The 21,216-nt window shown below is 31.4% G+C and overlaps 1 non-coding gene across 1 annotated transcript; it reads right to left on the bottom strand.

Annotated features, from left to right (window-relative positions):
• Positions 1-13,653: 13,653 nt before the first annotated feature.
• On the bottom strand, positions 13,654-13,742 carry TRNAY-GUA (transfer RNA tyrosine (anticodon GUA)). Its single transcript is given in 2 exon segments — positions 13,654-13,689; positions 13,706-13,742. It is a non-coding gene; the product is annotated as a tRNA-Tyr (tRNA).
• Positions 13,743-21,216: the final 7,474 nt, after the last annotated feature.

Below are 21,216 nucleotides of genomic sequence, written 5' to 3'. Positions count from 1 at the left end.
AATACTCTAACTAGTTGTGTTTTTTGTAGTTTTTATTTTGCTACATCGATATACACTTTAAGACTGAAAAGGATGTGACTGTATACTATTGAAACATTGAGAGATTCGGTGCAAGAAAAGATAAGTGCAGATTTGCAAAGTGCTTGAAATTATTTCATTCTATCAATATTCACTCAAAACGCAAAAAAGCATGCGACTGTTTATAAGTCTAGATTCCCAAATTATTTGCAGTTTTTTTTATGACATCACTATTATTTCAAAACCCAAAGAGGATGCGTCTGATTCGTAGCAAAAACAATGAAACTTCCGATTCCCAAATTGTTAGTAGTTTTTATGTTATTGAACCATTATACACACTAAAGTCAAAAAGAATGTGCATGTATATTATTAAATAATTGAGGAATTTTGATGCGAGGACAAAAGTAAGTTCAGGGTCACAAATTGTTAGTAAGGAGCCAAATAAAATTTTTAAAAAAAAGAAAAGAAAGAAAACAATAGGTTTACACAGATTATCATACCACACAGGAAAGGAATAGTGTAAACATTTGTATTTGGTTCTTGCATTGTTCGGAACAACTGTATTGCTCTCAGCCAAAGATGTATTAAAAAATTTTTGAAAATTTGAACACACACCAAGCTTATTAACCAAGCTTCTTAGTTATGAGCATTATAAAAAAATTTCATTACTTCATCTCTATAATAATTACAGACATTTTAACGGTGAGTTATTTCGCTTTTCCAGAAGAGATTTTATAGAAGTACGTTCTCAGAACATTTATAAGTTTCAGAAAAATGTAGTTTTTTAGCATAATTTAAAAGTATATAGCATTTTTTATTATAAAAAAAATTCTTAATAAAAATTAGATCCCTGTTAATAAGTGTATTCTCAGTAGTAAACATATTATGAACATAAATGACTGAAAAACTAGACTTCCTGTTATCACTTTTAAACAATGCTTAAAACAACCACATACGAGCATCAGATGCTAAGTATTCTCTCCCATAATCATGAAAAAAATCGTGAGCATTGTTTGAAAAGCTTACGATCGAGTATAAAGAAGAAAAAAATATATGAAATGCTTTCACTATTTTTTGTATTCAATTTCACTATCTAATTTTGTTCGAAAACATTTGAAAGCGTCAGATATTAGTGTCATTACGAATTCTTACATTATGTCACGTGGCACATAACTTTTACTCTTTTTATAATGACTTTTTTGTTTTTTGGGCAACGTGAACAACGTGAGAAAATAGAAAAAAAGGAACAATTGAAAATAAATCTTGAGTTCGCTGTATAGAACTATCTGGCAAACATTATGGCCAATTGTAAAACATCATATTTAAGAATACACGTATGTCTCCTTCTATTATTTTGCGTTCTTCATTTTGTTCCGGCAATTTATCTGATAGTTACTTAAACTGATGTTCCTTCGAAGATGTAATTCGGTGGATTAATTTAATTGAAATTTTCATGGAATGGATTTATTTGATTTTAAACTCTAAGTCGAGAATTTCTAATGCGATAACTAAATGGACCATCTTGAATAAAAAAAAAACCAGATCTTCACGTTCTATTTTGAAAACATCGTAATTTTAAAATTCGATTTCTCAGGAACTATTCGATTAATTTCTCTCGAATTTTATATTTTGGCATTTAAAATTGCATTCTTTAAAATGATGTAAAAAAACTGTGTGCCTTTACGATTCAAAATGTTTCCGATAATTACTAAATAAAATTTTAAAAAAATATTAAATATTTACTAAAAGTTAAATTCTTCTTGGAATTATTTTTGGATTGACGCACTTTATGATTGTGTGCATAAAATTCTCAATTCGCTTAAAAAGTTCTCGAGATATGGGGAAATACGCAAACAAGTAAAATTGCCTTTAAAGGGTCACAACTTTGGACCGTTCTGCTGACCAAACTATTGGGGCCATATTTCTCAGATTACGGTGAATCCCTGTAGTTTGGGGGTCAGAAATCATAATTCGTTGAAAAAAGGTATATTTATTAGGCGAAAGTACGTTTTTGTGCCTAATTTTGAAATTTATATCACCTGCACTATTTAGTTAGCATATTTGAGATCATCCCCTTGAGTCATTAATATTGAGCCATAGAATGTCGAAATGCGATCATTAAATCAGAAATAACTTAGGGTAATCCATTTTTTTTCTTAGAGCAGCGTACAATGCGTGCCTTTATTTCGACCCAATTTACGACCCAATTTTTTGAAAATTTTGTCTACCCCCCCCCCCTAATTTAAGTATCTAGATTCTAAATATGCAAAAAAATGTATGTTTATTCAGAGAAAGTACGTTTTTGTATCTGATTTCGTAACTTAATTAATAGTTAGCACTAATTAATTAGCATATTTGAGGTCACCCCCAGGAACCATTTCTTAGAGCAACGTACAATACGTATCTTTATTGCGACCCAATTTACGACCCAATTTTTTGAAATTTTTGCCTACCCCACTAATTTAAGTATCTAGATTCCAAATATGCAAAAAAATGTATGTTTATTCAGAGAAAGTACGTTTTTGTGTCTGATTTCGTAACTTAACACTAGAAAGACGGAAAATTAGTATATACCTATATTGCCTAAAAGCAGTCAAAATGACTGGTTTGTGAATGCGCAAATAAATTTGTTTAAAATTAATTTTCAGCATTTTTTATAATATTTACAGTTATATAACAAGTTATTAGTAAATATTAACAATAATAAAAATTATATGTCGTACAAAAAGTCACAAAATTCTAAGAAATTGTGTCATTATATTGAAATTAAAAGCAGTCAAAATGACTTCCTTAGGCAATCTAGTGTTAATTAATAGTTAGCACTAATTAATTAGCATATTTGAGGTCACCCTCAGGAACCATTAAGATTGACACTTAGTATGTGAAAATCAGATCATTAGAACGAAAGTTATTCAGGGTGANTTTTTTTTTTTTTTTTTTTTTTTTTTGCGGACTGTACAATACGCAAAATATTAAACTACTCGCAGTGAAACTTTAACTTTCTTTCGCTGAATAAACATGCCTTTTTTATGGATTTGTATTTTTCCATCTCCAAATATGGGATATAGGATATATTTTCTGGAAGCCGCAATCTAGAAAAGTTGGGATCCTTTAATTTTAATTCTTTACTCTTTGCATATTTCGACATATCTGGAAAACTTTTTATGAGAATCGAAAGGAATTTGCAAGAAATTACTGCAAAATTATTGCAAAAAAATAACTTGTTATTGTTATTTACTATTTTGTTTACTAATGGTCAGAAATTTTTTTTTAATCATAGTGTATACAAATTTTTACATTATCTTAAAGAATGTAACTTTTAATGAGCAAAATACTAAATATGAACTAAATTGGATAATAAATTAGATTGCAGAATAAATTGATATTCAATATTTATTGTCTACCATATATGTATTTTAAATCAATAGATTCATGGTCTGAAACCCTAAACTATAAGTCGAAAAAAATGTAATGTTTTCCAATGTTTTTGGCACATTTTTATTAGTTGGAAAATCACTTGGTAAGATCCAGTTTTCCCTCATTAATTTCCATATTTTTTAGGTTGTCTTTAGCATAATCTATATATATATTTCTCTTACACGGCACCAAAAAAAAGCCTCATTACAACTCCCCGAATGGCAACGTTGGAAAATCGACCAATGATTGTTGCTAAAAATGTCACATGGCAAATGTCACATGAGGTGGCTCAACATATAGCGCTTTTAAAAACGGAAACAATAACCAGAGTGAGCATTATCAGGTTGTTCAATTCAGATTCATGCCCTAAAAACATGATAATATTTAATTTAAATTCAATTAGGAATTAATTAGGCTGGCCTTCTCCATGACTATAAATAAGTCACCAGGTCAGACTTTAGAGAAAATCAGTTTAGTATCGACTAAACAAGTTTTTAGCCATGGACAACTTTATGTTGGCCTGTCAAGAGTTAAGTCAATTGACAGCCTTTCAGTAATTACTCCAAGATGACAAATCTATAATTGTGTTTTCAGAGAAATTCTAAATGATTAGTGTTAATTTCTTAGAGCTTTGCAGAAAAAAATGTTTTTTGGAAAAAATTTAATTGAAACTTCTATTGGCAGTAGGCAAGGGGAACTGCCAAAATCAAAAATGTAGCATGGCGACCTCCACGTGGTATTTCTCGGGTACTTCTATTGGCAGTAGGCAAGGGGAACTGCCAAAATCAAAAATGTAGCATGGTGACCTCCACGTGGTATTTCTCGGGTAATGCTAACAGCCATGCATTTTAATTTATTGTATGTAAAACATCCTTATTTTTCTAAAATCTTATGTACTTTATCACAAATGTTAATTAATATAGAAATTGATTTCAATAATGCTGATCACCAAAAAATATTTCATTTGGCGATAAAACAAATTTTTGTGTTCTTGAAAATGAAAGACTTTTTGAGGGTTATTATCTCACAAGGAAAAGTTAGGGTTTGAAGTTTATATTTTTAAATAATAAAATTTTTTTCTAAAACTTTCAGAATTTCTAGCATTAACTAATTCATTATACACATTTAGTTGAATTTAGGTGAGTAATTGCAATATTTGATAATTTATTTTGCTAATATGTTTCTCATTTAGCTAATGTATTGATTTTTTCACCATGTACAATCTAAGTAGCTAATATACTTTTTTAAAAGGCAATAAGAACATTGATATAATTCTTCTACATAAGTACAATACTATGTCTTTGTTGATAAAATACTATGTCTTTGATGATAATATACTATGTCTTTGTGCTAGAACATTGTGTTCATTGGCGAGCGAGCGCAGCGAGCCATGGTTCACGGCGTGAACCACATAGGATTGCGTAGCAATTCTCGGGGGTTGGCGAGCGTTAGCGAACAGGGGGCGGAGCCTCCTAGTATTAATATAAATCATCAAGTTATGTCCAAACCAGAGGCTGAACTATGGCACTTGAGTAAAATCAATCAATCAATTGTAGTAAATTTTCCTATTGGACGTTTCGGATTCCTATCACAAAGAAACGTATTCCTATTGGTTACTATCCTTAACTGATCAATGATTGATCATTAATGGGTTGCGAGTGAACTGATAAGTGAAGTAACGTCAGCAAGACATCTCTATGGTTTTCCTGTAAAATATTTTGGTATCCCAAATTTAAAGGTATTTGCCAGTAATAATTAATTTTTCTTACTTTACTCTGCTATTATTACTTTTTTAAGTTTGATTGTTTTAAGCAGGGGTCTGCTTAGAAGAAATTTGGGTCCGTTAGCGGACTCTTCACAAAATAATTTATCTTTTAATCGGACGCTTCACAAATTTGTTTATTATCATTATTGTTTTATTAATCGAATAAATCCTTCTCAGGAAGGGGGGGGGAGAAAGACAAACGCAAACGAACTAAGTTTTGTTTTCGGCAGAAACTCCCTCCTTTTTTTCTTCTTCTTTTTTTTATCGTATGCCTGTTTAGGCAGGCGATTGTCCCTGTTTCTCAGTGGCGCCATCTATGGCCAGGAATTCGACTTCTGCCACGCCATTCACACAACTACAACCCGTTTAGAGGGCGGCTCACAATCACACACAAAGGAGAAAGGACATAGAACACACAGAGAGAGAGAAAGAAACATCCATGATTTGCCCGGGATTCGAACGCAGGATCTTTCTGATGCAAGGACAGTTCCCTGCCCCCTACACAGGCCGGTTGGCTAGCTCCTTCCTTTATTCGTCCGAAATGAATATTCTGCGTTCAGCAGTATAGGCTAAATACCAAATATTTATATGTTGCATCGCTAATTTAGTAGCTGCAATTGCTGTTTATTTTTTAAAATTTAATTTTTTTAATTATAATTTTACAGTGTTGAGCATAATCCTGCATGTCTTTACAATTTAAAAACTCCTCGAAAAAGTTTTTTTGCAATAACAGGACCCTATTTGCACAAATTCACAAAAGCGGACCCTGGTTGAAAGAATGTGACTTAACGTTTATTTTATATTCACTAATTACGAGTAATTTTTTCACAATTTTACAAAAACGGACCTTTCACAAAATTTCTGGACAGACCCCTGTTTTAAGTAACAAGTGAAGACAAGCGATTTTAAGGGAATAATTTAAACATTCGTAAAAAAACAAAAACAACTTTATGCTGAGAAACTTCAATTATTGCGAAGCAATCATTCGGGTTGGTGAGCGACAGCGAACACTCTATTGAAAGGAATTGAAATTCTAACATTCTCTAACAAAAATCATCTTATTTTTGATTAAAACAAAGAAAAGGTAAAATGCCATGCCTGAAAGAGGTAAATGAAATAATTTTTAAATAAATTAAACAACATTTTTGAACAAGAAAAAAAGAAAACACTCTGCTCTTAAGAATGTAAACAATAGTAATTTCAAGGAAATGTCAATCACCGCTCTTTTAAATATACACAAACGATAGTGAAGTTATAAATGAAGCATCTGTCGAAAAAAAGTTTCCTCTGAATTTGGGTCATTGCCGGGTTGCACTTATTTTCAGTGGTGCTCTTGACTGATATAAATGTTCTCGTTCTAAACTTCGAAAAAATGTATATCGAAGATTTAGGGCGCTTCAGTGTCAGATTTTCTAAACGAAAAATATGACAGATAACTGTTAAATAGAAGTCTGTATTACATTTCGCAGAATTCCATACAAAAAGATGTATTGTTAATTCGTTATGAGTATTTCAGGGACGTTTTAATACCCATAAGCCATTTACTGAAGTATTCATAGAATTATAGTAATCAAGCAGTCAATGTTTAAGAATACCCTGTAATGATAGTGGTAATGTGTAGGAAAAAACCCTATGATGATATTGATGGAAGTAATGAAAAACCCATTCAGAATTTCGGCAGCCGTGTTCAACTCAATGTTCTCCAACAAGGACCCATGTAGGTTGAAATAGCTGTGGAGGGGGATTTAAAAATTAATTTTATAAGTATTCTTTGAACTCTTGAAACGTTTTTTCAAAAAACTAATTATCGAAAATGCACTGTAAAAAATTCCGGATCAAATTACGGTAAGATGTACCGGGACTCAGGGTGCCTGATTTCTTTTTTTTTTTTTTTAAATGTTTTTCTTACCAAAAAATACATTTTTACATGAACTTGTTTCGGAACAATAATACCTTTACCTTACTTAATACCTTTGACACTTTCTATTTTTCAATCTTACCTGGTGCCACAGAAAAGTTTGACACGTTTCTGCAAAAGTGTTGTTGTTGTTGTTTCGAATGCCACTTGCCACTACTAGCAAGCCTGTCTGGAAAACCCAGCTGTGGCCAAGAACACGACTTCACACACACACACACGTCACCAACTATTTCCTTTCATTTCTTCACCCACATATCGTAATTTTGACCTGAACTAGGGAATGATCAATCTGCAATTCAGTAACCCCAGTGGTTTTGATTTATTTTGGAAGCATGTACAACTTTGTGACTCGACAGATATAACGTGCAACCAGCCACCATTTATTACACATATCGCCAGCGGGAATGGAACTGACTACCTCTTGGACATGGGCCCAACGCCCTACCAACCAGACTATCCCGGTCATTCCTTTAAAAGTTCCCATCTATAATTAGATGTCGTGATGGCTCAAGGGACAGAGCGTTCGCCTTCCTATGAGGTGAACCGGGTTCTGGCTGGTCGATACGAATTCCGGATCCGGCTTGCACCGATCACAGTGCTGACGTAAAATATCCTCAGTGGTAAACGGATCATGAGTTAGAGTCCCTTTGCCGCCAGGCTAACCATGGGATGTTTTCGTGGTTGTCCTCTCCTTGTACTGCAAATCCTGGTAAGTACCATCAAAAAGTCCACGACAAAGGCAAATTTCTCCCAAACTTGATTCAAAAGTTGATCCAAGAGCTCCCTTGTCTTCTTGATTGGGTTCAAAATAACAAGGCTACGGAGTTCAACATTAGTAGTCGTGAACCCTAAATTGGGTCGGCTGTTCAATAACGCTTTTAAAATACGAAGAAAAGGCTATGGCTTTTAAACGTGTAAAACGTTTGTAATCTAATTTATAATAAATTCAAACATTTCTCCGACGCGGCATTGTTGGTGGTCAGAAATTTTGCACAAATTGAAAAATATTTATTGATTTGAATAATTTTAATTTAAATTTAAAATGGAAAAATTTCACCAAATTGGTAATTTTTTTAGAAGTAGTATTCTTTTAAATATTGAAGCTATTTGCAAAAATTCTCAGAATATTTTTTTCCCGCTGCTAAAGTTGCCTGACCTCGTTAATTGGAACCTTAAAAAAAACTTTCTCATGAAAACTTAAGAAAATGTTAAAAGGGCTATTTTTCTGACAAGGGAGGAGAATTTAAAAATCATCAAAAAAAAAATTTCCTGTGATGATATTTTTTTTTCAGAATCTAACTTCACAAGTTATTTATATATTAAAAGGAATTGAGATGCTATAAATTAATTCTACCTTTTTCATTAAAGGAAAAGCAAAAAAATAAACATTTCAAAAAATAAATAAATGTATAAAATAAATTATCTAGAATAACCATAAATAGATAAATCAGGAATTGATAAGTTTTTAACGGAAGACGAAAATTCTTCGGTGAATCATCTCTAGCATTTCCTGTTATCATCAAATCACATGAGGAGAAATAACGTCAATGCATTCTAAGAATTGCGCTGTCTGATTTCTCTTTTTTTTTTCAGAATAGATTTCCGGAAGATATTCAATTTGAGAGCAGAAGAAACTAAGTGGGAAACGGAAAATATATTCATTTTATTCTTATACGCGAAGTATATTTTTGTTTCTTGTTTTTTAGAGAATGTTCTAAAAATGTTTAATCAATTTTCCCCAGGGTTTTCACTAGAATAATCTGATTGGAATTCCATTATAATGATTCATTATTAAGGGAATAATAATTTGAAATAATTTTAATTTAAAATCATTTTAATTTAAATTGTTTAAGCCCGATATTCAGATTAACATTCTAACATTCAGATTAACTTTATTCACAATCAGATTCCCTTCAGACTTCATATTGCAGATACAGCCCATTTGACATTTACATTACCAAAGATCTTGTTTCCTAATTATTATTATTACCAACCAATAAAAAGTAACAGAACCGATTTCGAATTCCAACGACAAAAAAATAGACATTGATGAGATGGTTTTAATTTGACCTTATGCCCTGAGTGCACTGATTCGTTTGTTAAACCTATGATTAGAGGTGTACCGGGTACCCAGACCCGGCAATTTTACCGAGTATTCAGTGCCGGGAAACAATTATTTATATTCAACACAAACATATTTTGAATTATGCAGGCACATAATAAATTACCTTGAATCATATCTTGAAAAATATTTGTTCCACAGAAAATTACATGATTTTTACATTGTTTTTGCATAATTGTTATAATACTCCTTCAGAGACCTGAAACCGACCGGGTAATAAATCCAAGTTTTACAGGGAACCCAGAACCTGCTGGGTTATAAACTAAATTTTTGCTAGGTACCCGGCGCAGGCTTGGTAAAAGATGCAAGGTTAACCAGACTCGGTAAAATTTTTGGGATCTGTACATCTCAACCTCTTATAATGATTGTTAAGTCTTGGAGTTCGCATGGCGGTGAGAATTTAAAGAAAGTGATACTAGCTTCAAAAAGGTGAAGCAGCAATCACGTCGTCTAAAAGGAATTCTAACTACATTGAGGATCTCTTTCAGAAATTTAAGGTATTTTTTAGGTTTATTTGAGGTCGTTTTGAGGTTGCTTTCAATGTTGATTTGAGGTTTATTCGAAGTTGATTTCAAAAACAACCTAAAAAGATCAATCTCCCAAGGTTTATAATCAAGGTGTATGAAGTTGATTTATTCACACTTGAGGTTGTTTTGAGGCTCGTGGAGATCTACTTTAGAGCAACTCAGCTTAGGAAGGCTGTTTTTGAGGTGCACGGATTAAATTTTGCACACTTCAACAAATACGTAATACTTGAGATGTGAATAATTTTTCCCTATCTAAACTGAAATTATTTCGGAGTTATATACGTGGTTGATTTTGTGAAGTGTAAATGAGGTTGAAAATGAGGTTTATAAATGAGGCTATTTTTGGTGCAAAACAACGCCATTTTCTATTTTTCACATCTGTCAAGCTCAAACTCAAAAACACCTCATTTCTTGTAAGGGTAACTTTTGGCTAACACCTAGCATATATTTTCAATACATCTGTAGTTTAAACCATAACATAATCTAACCTTTTAAAAAAAGAATAATACATATTTTTTTCTGTAATTATTTTTTTATCAATGATAAAAGTCAGATTTTAAAGAATGCTCAGAAAATCTCTTTTTTTCGGAGCCAATACCACGTCATAAGACAAAAGAACACGTTGCATTGTCATTACTTTGTTGGAATATTTAAAAAAAAACAGAGCGCAAAAATTTAAAATACTGACATTAGTTACTCTTGCATTAGATTACAAATATAATCTTGGCATTTTCATTCATAATTATGAATAAATTGGGTGGAAATAATGCATTTAGAACAGTTGTTTAAATAATTATTTTAAGCTGAAATAAAATAATGCAATCTCTTTTTTTAAATCTTATTCAGTTAATGGTATTTTAATGATTATTTTATTTACATTTTACTTTACTTAAAAAGATATTTAATTTTATTGTTTTTGATGATAGCTATTTAATTCTTCAATAAAATAAACGAAGCGAACCTTTCTATTCACTTTAATATTGTTGTCTCACAAACGATGAAATATTCCCATTGTTTGTGATAAAAATAAAGGCAAGTGAAACAAAATAAAATAAATAAACAAAACACCAAACAAATGGAATTATGACGACTCTTGAATCTCGCCAAGTGTTATAAGACAAAAATCAATAAAACCCAAGCACACCATGAGTTATTTTTAGACGACAATGCTAAAAATAGAAGCCCTCCCTACCAACTTACATCTTGTAGCAATAACGCTATCACAAAATTTATAACTTAGCTTTCTTCTTGGAATATGGTACAAGACGTTTGCATATTAATGGCTTTATGTTCATAAAAAAAAATCGTTCGTAAGTGTTATAATTAATATTTAATTTTTCTGAAATTTAGTTTTATTTCAAATTATTTTTAAAGAGGCTCTCGAAAAATTTGATAGCATTAAACTCAAAAAATGAAACAAATTTCTGTTGCGAAATTTTTACTTCATAAATTTAAATGAAACAATTATTAAAAATAGGCATCACAAATTCGCATTAGAGGACTACTTATTATCGCCAAAATTATCACCGAAAATTATTCTTCTGTTTGCTTATCAGGTTATACTTATTTCGTTTATTTGTTTAAGTTCAATCAGGATAAATTTAAGTTTTAAAGAATTTATATGCGTTTTGTACATAGGAAAAAAAACGATTAACAAAAAAAATCGTTTTCATGCTATTTTAAAGAAGTATAAAAAATTCGTTCGATAAGTTTAAACCACATCCTACTGTTTTTTAAAAACATTACACTACTAGTTTAAAAATAGTAAACTTTTTGTTTAAAATAAAAAAATGTTTTTTACGAGTTAGGAAAGTGCATTGTTTATGAACTCAATAAATAAAAGGAAATAAAATAATAATAATAATAAAACGAAATGTCAGTTGAAAAAATTTTATCTATGCTCTTATCTAATTATGATTTTTTTAAAACTAAAATTGTTTCTTTTCCGATAATTAAAAAAAATTAAAACGAATTAAATTTTATAAATATTTCATTGAGTTGATCAATGCCGAGGAACTGTGGAAAGGGCATTAGTTTTAGCAAATTTACTTTACCAATTTGAAAATTTACTTATATTAGTAAAAAATAACATGCATTACTAATTTTTTTAAAATCTTTTTTCGGAGCTATTGTAAATTTATTTGTAAATAGTTTTAAATATAAATATCATAATACATAACCATTGCGTTTTTTTAACACTACTCGGAGTTTATTTCTTTTTATGCATTGAAAAAGATATATTGGGCTTAACGTATCAGACTATTTTCGACAATTTTTTTTTTGAAATATTAATTAAAAATTTTAAAAAACTATTTGATTTGTTCTATTATGCGTATAAACTAATAAAACTAGCAAAAAAAATTTATTATCTTTTTAAATGGCCATTTTTAGGTAAAAATATGACATTTTTTTTGCATATACGCTAAACACTGCAAAAAAAAATAAATAATTATCTCCTGAAGCAAAATAGTTTTTGAAGATATTATTTAGAAGGCTATCATTTATGCTTTGAATTATTATCTTAAAAGCAAGTGCATATACTACTGAGTTAGGGATCAATGTAGTTAAAAAAGCAAATTTTTAAATATTTCCGCATATGTCTTCGCGAAAAAACATTCATAAAAATAAATATCTATTTTTTTTTCTCTTAGTCTGGAGTTCAAAACACACGCGCTATAATCATAAACACTCATGAAAAATTGTTGTCAGTTAATTTAAAGGCGGTATTAAATGTGAAGGAAAAAAAAATCTAATTTTGAGATAAACGCATTTAAAGTCTTTTTTAAAATAATCATCACCTTCCACAAAAACTGCTGTAACGTTGCAAATAATTCGAGTGCAAACAAAAGTGAAGTATTTTTTATAAAAAGTACAGAAATTCGAAATTTATTATGAACTTTATAATGAACTTGCCCAAAATCACGTTTTTGCACTTGTCGGATTTAGATACCTTAAATCAGGAGTTTCCAACTTACATGAGGTCGGGGGTCACAATTAAAAACACAAATCAAATGGCGGGCCGCAACTTTATCAAAATTTTATGTAGGACTCTTACATGTTTGAAGGAACATTAAATATTACTGTCAGATTTTTACCAAGTTGTACAAAACAAAAGTATTGAATTAGAAATTAAAATAAGAAGTAGATTTTTAAAAATATTTAATTGCATTATAAAAAATTCGGGCTACAATAAGTTTAATGCGCAACTATGTATTAAACAATTAATGTGTAACAGATTGTTAAGATATAAAACTTTTAAAAGGTTGGTATTAAAACTGACATAGTAGCACACAAAATGGTCAATGACAAAATTGAGGTTTGTCTGCTGCAACTACCAGAGAGTAGATATTTACATTTTAAATTTACAAATGTTTGTGTAAATATTTTCGTCCAAAATGAGTGATTTCAAAAAGTTAAATCGGAGAATTTCTTCGAGAAAATTTCTGATACACACATGCTAAATTATATTCTCAAAATACAAAAAAAAGAAATAAAAAAGAGCAACATACACGATTATTTTTGAATTTGAATAAATATTTTCTTGGATGAAAAACCTGAGAAATAATTCGTTTTTGTTCTGCGGTATGTTAAATTTCACAGAAACCAAGAAATTAGGTTTTTATTAACGAGGGAAGTATTTTAAACCCATGTAGATTTTTTACGAAAATTGCAAAAAATGACAACTAATATATTTTAGTTCGTGGGCCACAAAAAAAGGCTTTGCTGGCCGGATGCGGCCCCCGGGCCGCCAGTTGGAAACCACTGCCTTAAATGAAACAAAGAGCTCTGTAATAGTAAAAATAATAAAGAATTGATAAAAAAAACTAGGACTAGACACAATTTAACATTGTTTTAATTCATGTTACCCAAATAAGTCTAAAAATTCTCCGTCGAGCCGGAGTCGAACCAGCGACCTATGGATGTCAGTGATAATTCCTCTACAGTCCACCGCTCTGCCAACTGAGCTATCGACGGACGGCAAAACTAGGACTGATTATTAAGAAGACAAACCTAAACGCTTAATATGGTGTTTTAAGAGTAGTATTTTGGTGATTCGTAACTTTTCCAATCAAAATTTCTAATTAAATCTACTGGCGCTTTGTAATACAATTAATCTTAATTAATTCTATAACAGTTTCGATTTGTAATTACAATTATAATTCTACGAAGTATTTTTTTTTAAATAAAACAAAAAGAACGAAAATAATTATGAAAAAAAAGTTGGCATATGGAAATAATCTATGGCTGAAATGCGATTTAGTATGTTCAAAAAAATTCTTCTCAGATGAATCTGTTAAATTTTTCTGTCGTGTCGGAGTCGAACCAGCAACCTATGGTTGTCAGTGACAAATTTTCAATAGTCGAACTCTTCCGGTACTTAGTGGTGCGGTACTTTTTAATTACGTTGCACTATTGGCGAGTCCCGCAGTGGACTGATCGTTAAGACACGGTTCCCAGCAGATCACCGAAGTCAAGCATCACTGGCTGCGGTCAGTGTGCGGGTGGGTGACCACTTGGATCAGTCTGCGTAGGGACCGAGGGTGTGCGGTATTGGTCCTCGTTAAACTGTGCTACCGTAAAGTGCTCAACTTCGTGTGCAGGTCATTGGGCTACCGAAGTGGGGGTGCCATCCCCTCTGCAGAGGATCAAAATTGTGATGGCATGTCTTCGGATCATCCTCAGGGATGTTTCCCAGACCGTCGCCAATAGCCCATTGTGCAGCTCCAGTGCGACGTAAATGAACTACAACAACAACAGCACTATTGGCGACGGTCTAGGAAACATCGCTGCGAAAGATTTAACTCTTCCAATTGAGCTATCGACTGTTGTAGGAAAATATGATACAAAAAAAAAATGAAAATGGTGAACGTGTAAAAGTTTTGTTTTTGCCGTTATGTTATACGAAATGTTAGTTTTTCGTAGGTAAAGGGAGTTTTTAGTTTAAGTATCAACTTGATGTAGTTTATAAACTTTTTCTAAAAGGCAGTTTCATTGCTGCTCATTCTAAAAAGTTTAAACTCAAAATATTAATAACAAAGTTGAATGAAAAAAAATATGAAAGAATGAATAACTCTTAAATTAAAAATATTCATTGTGAATTACTGGCATGTATTTTTTTAAAGGGCTTGTAACTTTGATAAAACTAATAATAAATGTATTAACATATTTAATATATGTTAAATAAAACTTAATTGCCAATTGATAGTTATGTATCAATTGGCCATAATTAATAAATTATTTTTTGTTTAATTTGCCAGAAAATTATTTTAAAACTCTGCCATCAACATTATAGTTCATAATTAATTATATGCATCCTAAGGATATGCATTATGTAGTAATAAAGAACAGACGTTTATACAATACCTGAAACGACATTTTATTGATAGATTGTATAGCTGTCTTAAAAATTGCTGTTTAGTTTAATTAATTGCATTAAGTTTCTAGTAGTATATATTAAGGGAATAATAAAAATTATTCTTTCGAATTATAATACCGTATTAAAGGTAAAATTATGATAGCGTGTGTATAAAAAAGTTGGATTATGAGTATAAAAAAGACATCTAAAGTCACAGACACGACGTACATGTAATTTGTGCGGTTAATTAAGTATCCAGAGTTCTCAAAACAAGGATAAAGTAAATGGAATATATCGTTAAAAGATAAATTAATGACATAACTATATTGCGCAGCAATTTTAAAACGCAATTTTATTGCCAGAAAAAGTTGTTATCTGAAATGACCTTAAGAAGAAAATGACTTCATAATTTACATAGCAATAAAAGTAAGAAACCCAAAACTGTCTTAGTGACGAACATCCGAAAATTCTAAGTATTAAAAAGAAAACATTTAAAAAGTTGCAGGTGCTGCGAACATTTACCTCTGAATTCGAAGAATGCGTTCGCTGATATCAATTCCTTTTAGTTATTTTTCTTTAAGTCTTAATGCAATTGATAAAAAAAAAAGATTTTTAAATGATGATAATGCGTTAAACGAAACTTTTAAAGTAGCATGTATATCGTCAAGTATTAAAGAAAATAGGAAAAGGGCTCAAATATTGAGAACGTTTTCCTTTGAATCTTAAGAATGTAATTCTTATAGTGGATATCAGTCGCTTCCACTTATTTTCCATTAAGCCTAAAATGCTACTGATAAAAAAAGACGTTTAATTGATCCTAATGGGGAAAAACCGAACTTTTAATTTTAAGATAACGCCTATATATGCCCACCATCAAATGCAGCAAATTAAATCACGAGCGAAAAAAAAATTTTTTTTTTTTTTTAAATCCCATCTTTACTGGCATTTCTCGAATAAATTCACACGAGAAACCTATAAATTACCTCTAAAAGGTGTCATATAATTCTGTGTATTCTGTTCGTACTTCTTGAACAAGATAAACATTGTTCTAGAAAGCTATACTGGACTAAAAGTTTGCGTTTTTTGATGTACTCATTCCAAACAAAAGCAATTCAAAACCAGAGAAAATAAAAATGGCGCAGATGTTAAGAATGTTTACCCTTATACCCAAAGAAGGACGCATTTCTTATTGGGTGATATTAACGGTTTCTTATTTTCCATTAAGTCAAAATGAAATTGATTAAAAAAAAAGACGCTTAATTGATGATAATGGAAAAAAAACAGAATTTTTAATTTCGTGATAGCGTCTATTCCCATCATTCTATATTGCAGATTAAATAACATACGAATATTAAAAAAAATCACATGTTTATTGGCTTTTTTATAATGAATTCTCCAGTGAGGGTATTAAACTAACACTAAAAGCTGATATTATTCTTAGCATTTTAGTAGTTTTTTATCAAGATATCAGTAAACACTATTTGTAGAAGGTTATATTGCGCAGGAATTTTGTATTTTTTTATAGCGTTCTTTACTAAACAAAGCAATTTGGTCACAGTTGGTTGCTCAGCCGGAACATAAATAATATCATAATTAGTCGGAGAAAACACGGCACATGCTTAAGTTCTATGAATGACTTTTTAATTGAATTAAATCGGACAACGACGATAAAGTTCAATTCGTTTACCTGATTTTAACTTCTTCAATGAAGTCTTAAAAAGCGTGTCGTACCAAGTTGAAATTATATGATAAATAGTTTTGTTTTTCCTTGAATAGATTTAGTACTCATTTGGCTAAAAATTTATTTTAGAATTGCGTGTTAGCATATACATTTGCAACTACAAAAGCATAATTCTGTCGCAAACCATTTTTGACAGAAAAAGAAAAATTCATCGTGCTTAATTAGATTTAAACAATGAGCTAAAGGAGATTAAAAATAAAAGGAAACTTCTTTTTATTTCAAGGTTTAAAGACAGCTGATAAATTAACCCAATTTTGTTGAAATATTTTAAAAAGAAATATTTCCCAATGCTTCGTATTTTTTCAATTGTTTAATACTTATGATCATTCTTGTTAAATACTACTAAGTTTATTTCACAGATCAAACATGAAGTTTCAGAAAAAAACAAATGGGAATTTGACCACGAGATTAAGTCAGAACTTGATTAAAAATAGAAAATAATTTGGCACAAGGAAAATCATTTCGGGCGCCACCACAAACTGAATTTACGTCATATGTTTACTTGCTAAGAAAACTGAAGAAGGATTTAAACACAAATTAAAGAAATATTTTTATCAAACGTAATACGGTATACACAAAATTAGTTTCTACCGTAAAATGACTAGATTTATAAATCCTCATTCGAGGACAATTCAGCAGAGCGTCCACGAAAACTTTTATGATTTGAGGACACCAAATATTTATGAAAAATATTAATTCATGTGTGCAGCAAAGGTTTTTTTAATTGATAAGTAATATCAGATGCCGAACCATCTTCATCAAACATGATTTCATTTCTAAGCAGTTTTGGAATGTCATAATAAATTTGTTAAATTATAACTTGTTTATTTTTTGTTGAAATTATTTTATAACGAGTATTGCGTTTTAACATTGTTTAACATTGTTTTAACATTGTTTTTTTAATTATTTCATTTCATTTTTATTTGTATTTGCCATAAGACAAAACTATCTAGTTTAGCACGTTGAATGCCATGGGGGTCACCGGTGACCGGCACTGAGTTTGTTCGTAGAGCCACGGGGGTCACCGGTGACCAGCGAAGGCAAGATTATTAGAAACACATAATTCGAGTAAATTTTTAATGCTTTTAATATTTTTCTATATTATTATAGTTACTAAAATGGTTTGAAGAAATTAATGCAATACATACTGAGAAAATAATTTTAGCCAGACGGGCAAGCCATGTAAAATTAGTGTGACATTCAACGTGTTTAAAAAAAATACGCATTTCTGACTTATAATACAGGGTGTTTATAAAGTCCCGAACCCATTTTGATGTTCAATAACTCATAAAATAATAAAGATAGATTAAAATTAATAACATTAATGGTAAGATAGACTCAAAAAGTTTCATGACCCTTGTCAATGAACTTCCATGTGTGCCCCCTTCGTCGCACGGAGAATATCAAGTCGATAGTCAATTTCACGATAGGTAGCGGCAAGCATGTCGGCAACCACTATTGCGGTTGTAATTCTGGCTTTTAGGTCATCAATGTTCGACACGATCCTCCTGTAAACATTGTCCTTTATAAATCCACAAAAAAAAGGCCAGCGACGTCATATCAGGTGATCTGGGTGGCCAAGGAATTGGACCTCCTCGCCCAATCCATCTTCCTGGAAAATGGTCGAACTACGAACGATGATACCCCAATGAGGTGGTGCACCATCTTGTTGCAAAAAGACATGTGGTTGAAGCTCTTCTAGTTGTGGAAATACGAAGTTTTCCAACATGTCTAAGTATACGACTGATGAGACCGTCTTTTCTGTAAAAAAGAAAGGCCCAATGACTCGGTCGTGCATTAGTCCACACCACACATTGACCTTTGTGGAATTCCTTTGTGCCTCACGGTATTCATGAGGGTTTTCAGATCCCCATATGCTCACATTATGGCGATTAACAATGCCCGAAACACCCATTTTAGACCCATTTTGATGTTTTATAACACATAACGCTTGCCGCAACCTGGCGTGAAATTGACTATCGACTTGATATTCTCCGTGCGACGAAGGGGGCACACGTGGAAGTTCATTGATAAGGGTCATGAAACTTTCTGAGTCTATCTAACCATTTATGTTATTAATTTTATCTGTCATTATTTTATGAGTTATTAAGCATCAAAATAGGTCCGGGACTTTATAAAAACCCTGTATATTTCACTGCATATTAAGTAAATTATTCGGATTCGAAGAAATTCGACAACATTTGAGGACACGCGTTGAAACTTGGGTACATTTTCTGTCCTCAAAGTGTTTAAGCGTTTTCGAAGATAATAAATGTAATTCGAGAACTGTCCTCAAGATTAGAGGATGTCTGGTCACCTTAACGTATCAATTAAGAATCAAATACTAAAGGATGTGAATATGAGTTTAATTAAAGAATTGGAGATCAAAGATAAATCGGAAGTCGTCATGGAGAAATCTTCAGAGGAAGACATTGGCTCACATTGGGCTGTCTGGCCAACTATGATGATGATGAATATGAGTTTAAAGAAATTCACATGCTAAGAGTAGCTCCTAAAGGGGAATTAATTATTTATTATTTTTGCTGACAGGGAAATGTGCAATGCTCAGGTAAGATATTAAAATCAGCAAATATTTAATTTTTAAAAAAGCAAAATAAAAATGTAATTTAAAAAAAAGGGATACCCGTGGAAAAGTTTCAAATTTGGAATAAAAGTTGAGTTTGGGAAACAAAGAAATTGGAAAACAATTCTTACAAGAATTTCAGAGATCAAGAGTTTTGAAAACAAATCAAAAACACGATTTTTAAACAATATTCTACAAAAAAAAAGTTTATTAAAAGTAAATTTTGTTTTAACACATTAAGTTATGTTTTTTATTTTAACCAAAGCTATAAGTTCGAGTAAGTATCAAGTTGTTGCGTTCTTCTTACGTAAGCATGAGGGGAGGGGGGTTGAGATTTGCTTATTTTTACTGACAAGAAGGGTGTCCACAACTTCTATAAATATGCTTACGAAATATTTGAACGACTCCTTATGGGAATATGAATAAGAATTTGATAAAATCCATGCGTTAAAATACATGAATATACATTCGAAGAAATTAATTATGGTAAATCAAAGAGATTCATGATTCTGAAGGACATGGATATTGATTCAAAGAAATTCATATCCATGTCTTCTTAAAACCTTAATTTATTTTTGAGATAAGTGTCATGTTATGCTCCTATCTTCTTGTAATCGATTTTTCATTTCAGTGTTTAGTATTCATATTAAGTCGGCCATGTGGCCGAGTGGTTAGCTTGCCGGACTGCGAAGTCAATGGCTGCGGGTTCGAATCCCGTCCTGGACATGGATGTTTCTCTCTCTGTGTGTTGTCTTCTGATGTGTGAATGTATGAATGTGGCCCACACTATGAACGGGTATGTTTGGCGTGGGTAATGTTGTTCGCCTCCGTGACTTTGGTTCACAGGTGCCCACTGGGTAACGATAAATGAGCAACCCTTCCGGCATCTTCTAAGGCGAAGAACGAAAGTTCAGTGCCTGCCGTTATTTAAAAAAAAATATTCATATTAAATTTCAACATCTAGTAATTGGTGTTGGATTTCGATATTTAGTAATCAGTGTTAAATTTCTATCGGTAAATGCTGGATTTAGATTATTAAACATTGAATTTCAATTATCTAGTGGTTAATATTGCATTTCTTCTATTTATGGATTAATAGTGCATTCTGATCATCGACACCAGTGATTCCCAAAGTGGTCTATATCGACCCCCAGGGGTCGATGACAACATGCAAGGGGTCCACGTCAAGCGAAAAAAAAAATTGGGGTTTCATGAAATGAAAATGGGGGTGAACGAAAGTGGATTTCATATAAGAAAGGTCGTCACTTTAATTTTGGCATTTCATGAATGGAATAATTAACATACACTGATAGTACCTATTAACTTACATTATACTACCTTATAATATAAAGACTTATATCTATCTAAATTCTACGTAATTTATAAAAGTAGCTATGAAGTAAAAATTTCATTAAAATTTAAGTCATTAGGATTATTTTCTGATATATGAAACTGAATCTATATTATATTAAACGCTAATACGTATGTATCAATAAAACCGATGATATTTCTATTCTCGCGTTGGCAACAGTTTTCATTTTTAATTGATAGGCTTCGGCGCGCAAGAGCACGTAGTGAGCAATATGTCTAATCGGGTGAATTCTCACCGAATTATCAAAAAAATTCTCACAAAATTATCTTCATCGAAGCCGATGCTTTACATCCGGCGTTCAGTACTATTTCATATTGTTTTACAACACATGGTTTTAGCCCTCTGGTGGGAAAGACTTTAAAACAAAACTTACAACAGTTACTTTTCTCAACAACT

Source organism: Parasteatoda tepidariorum, chromosome 10 (genome assembly GCF_043381705.1).
Source record: "Parasteatoda tepidariorum isolate YZ-2023 chromosome 10, CAS_Ptep_4.0, whole genome shotgun sequence".
In the NCBI taxonomy this organism is placed as follows: Eukaryota; Metazoa; Arthropoda; class Arachnida; order Araneae; family Theridiidae; genus Parasteatoda; species Parasteatoda tepidariorum.
Note: the sequence above shows the minus strand (reverse complement) of the source record. Positions and strands in the feature narration are given on the sequence as shown.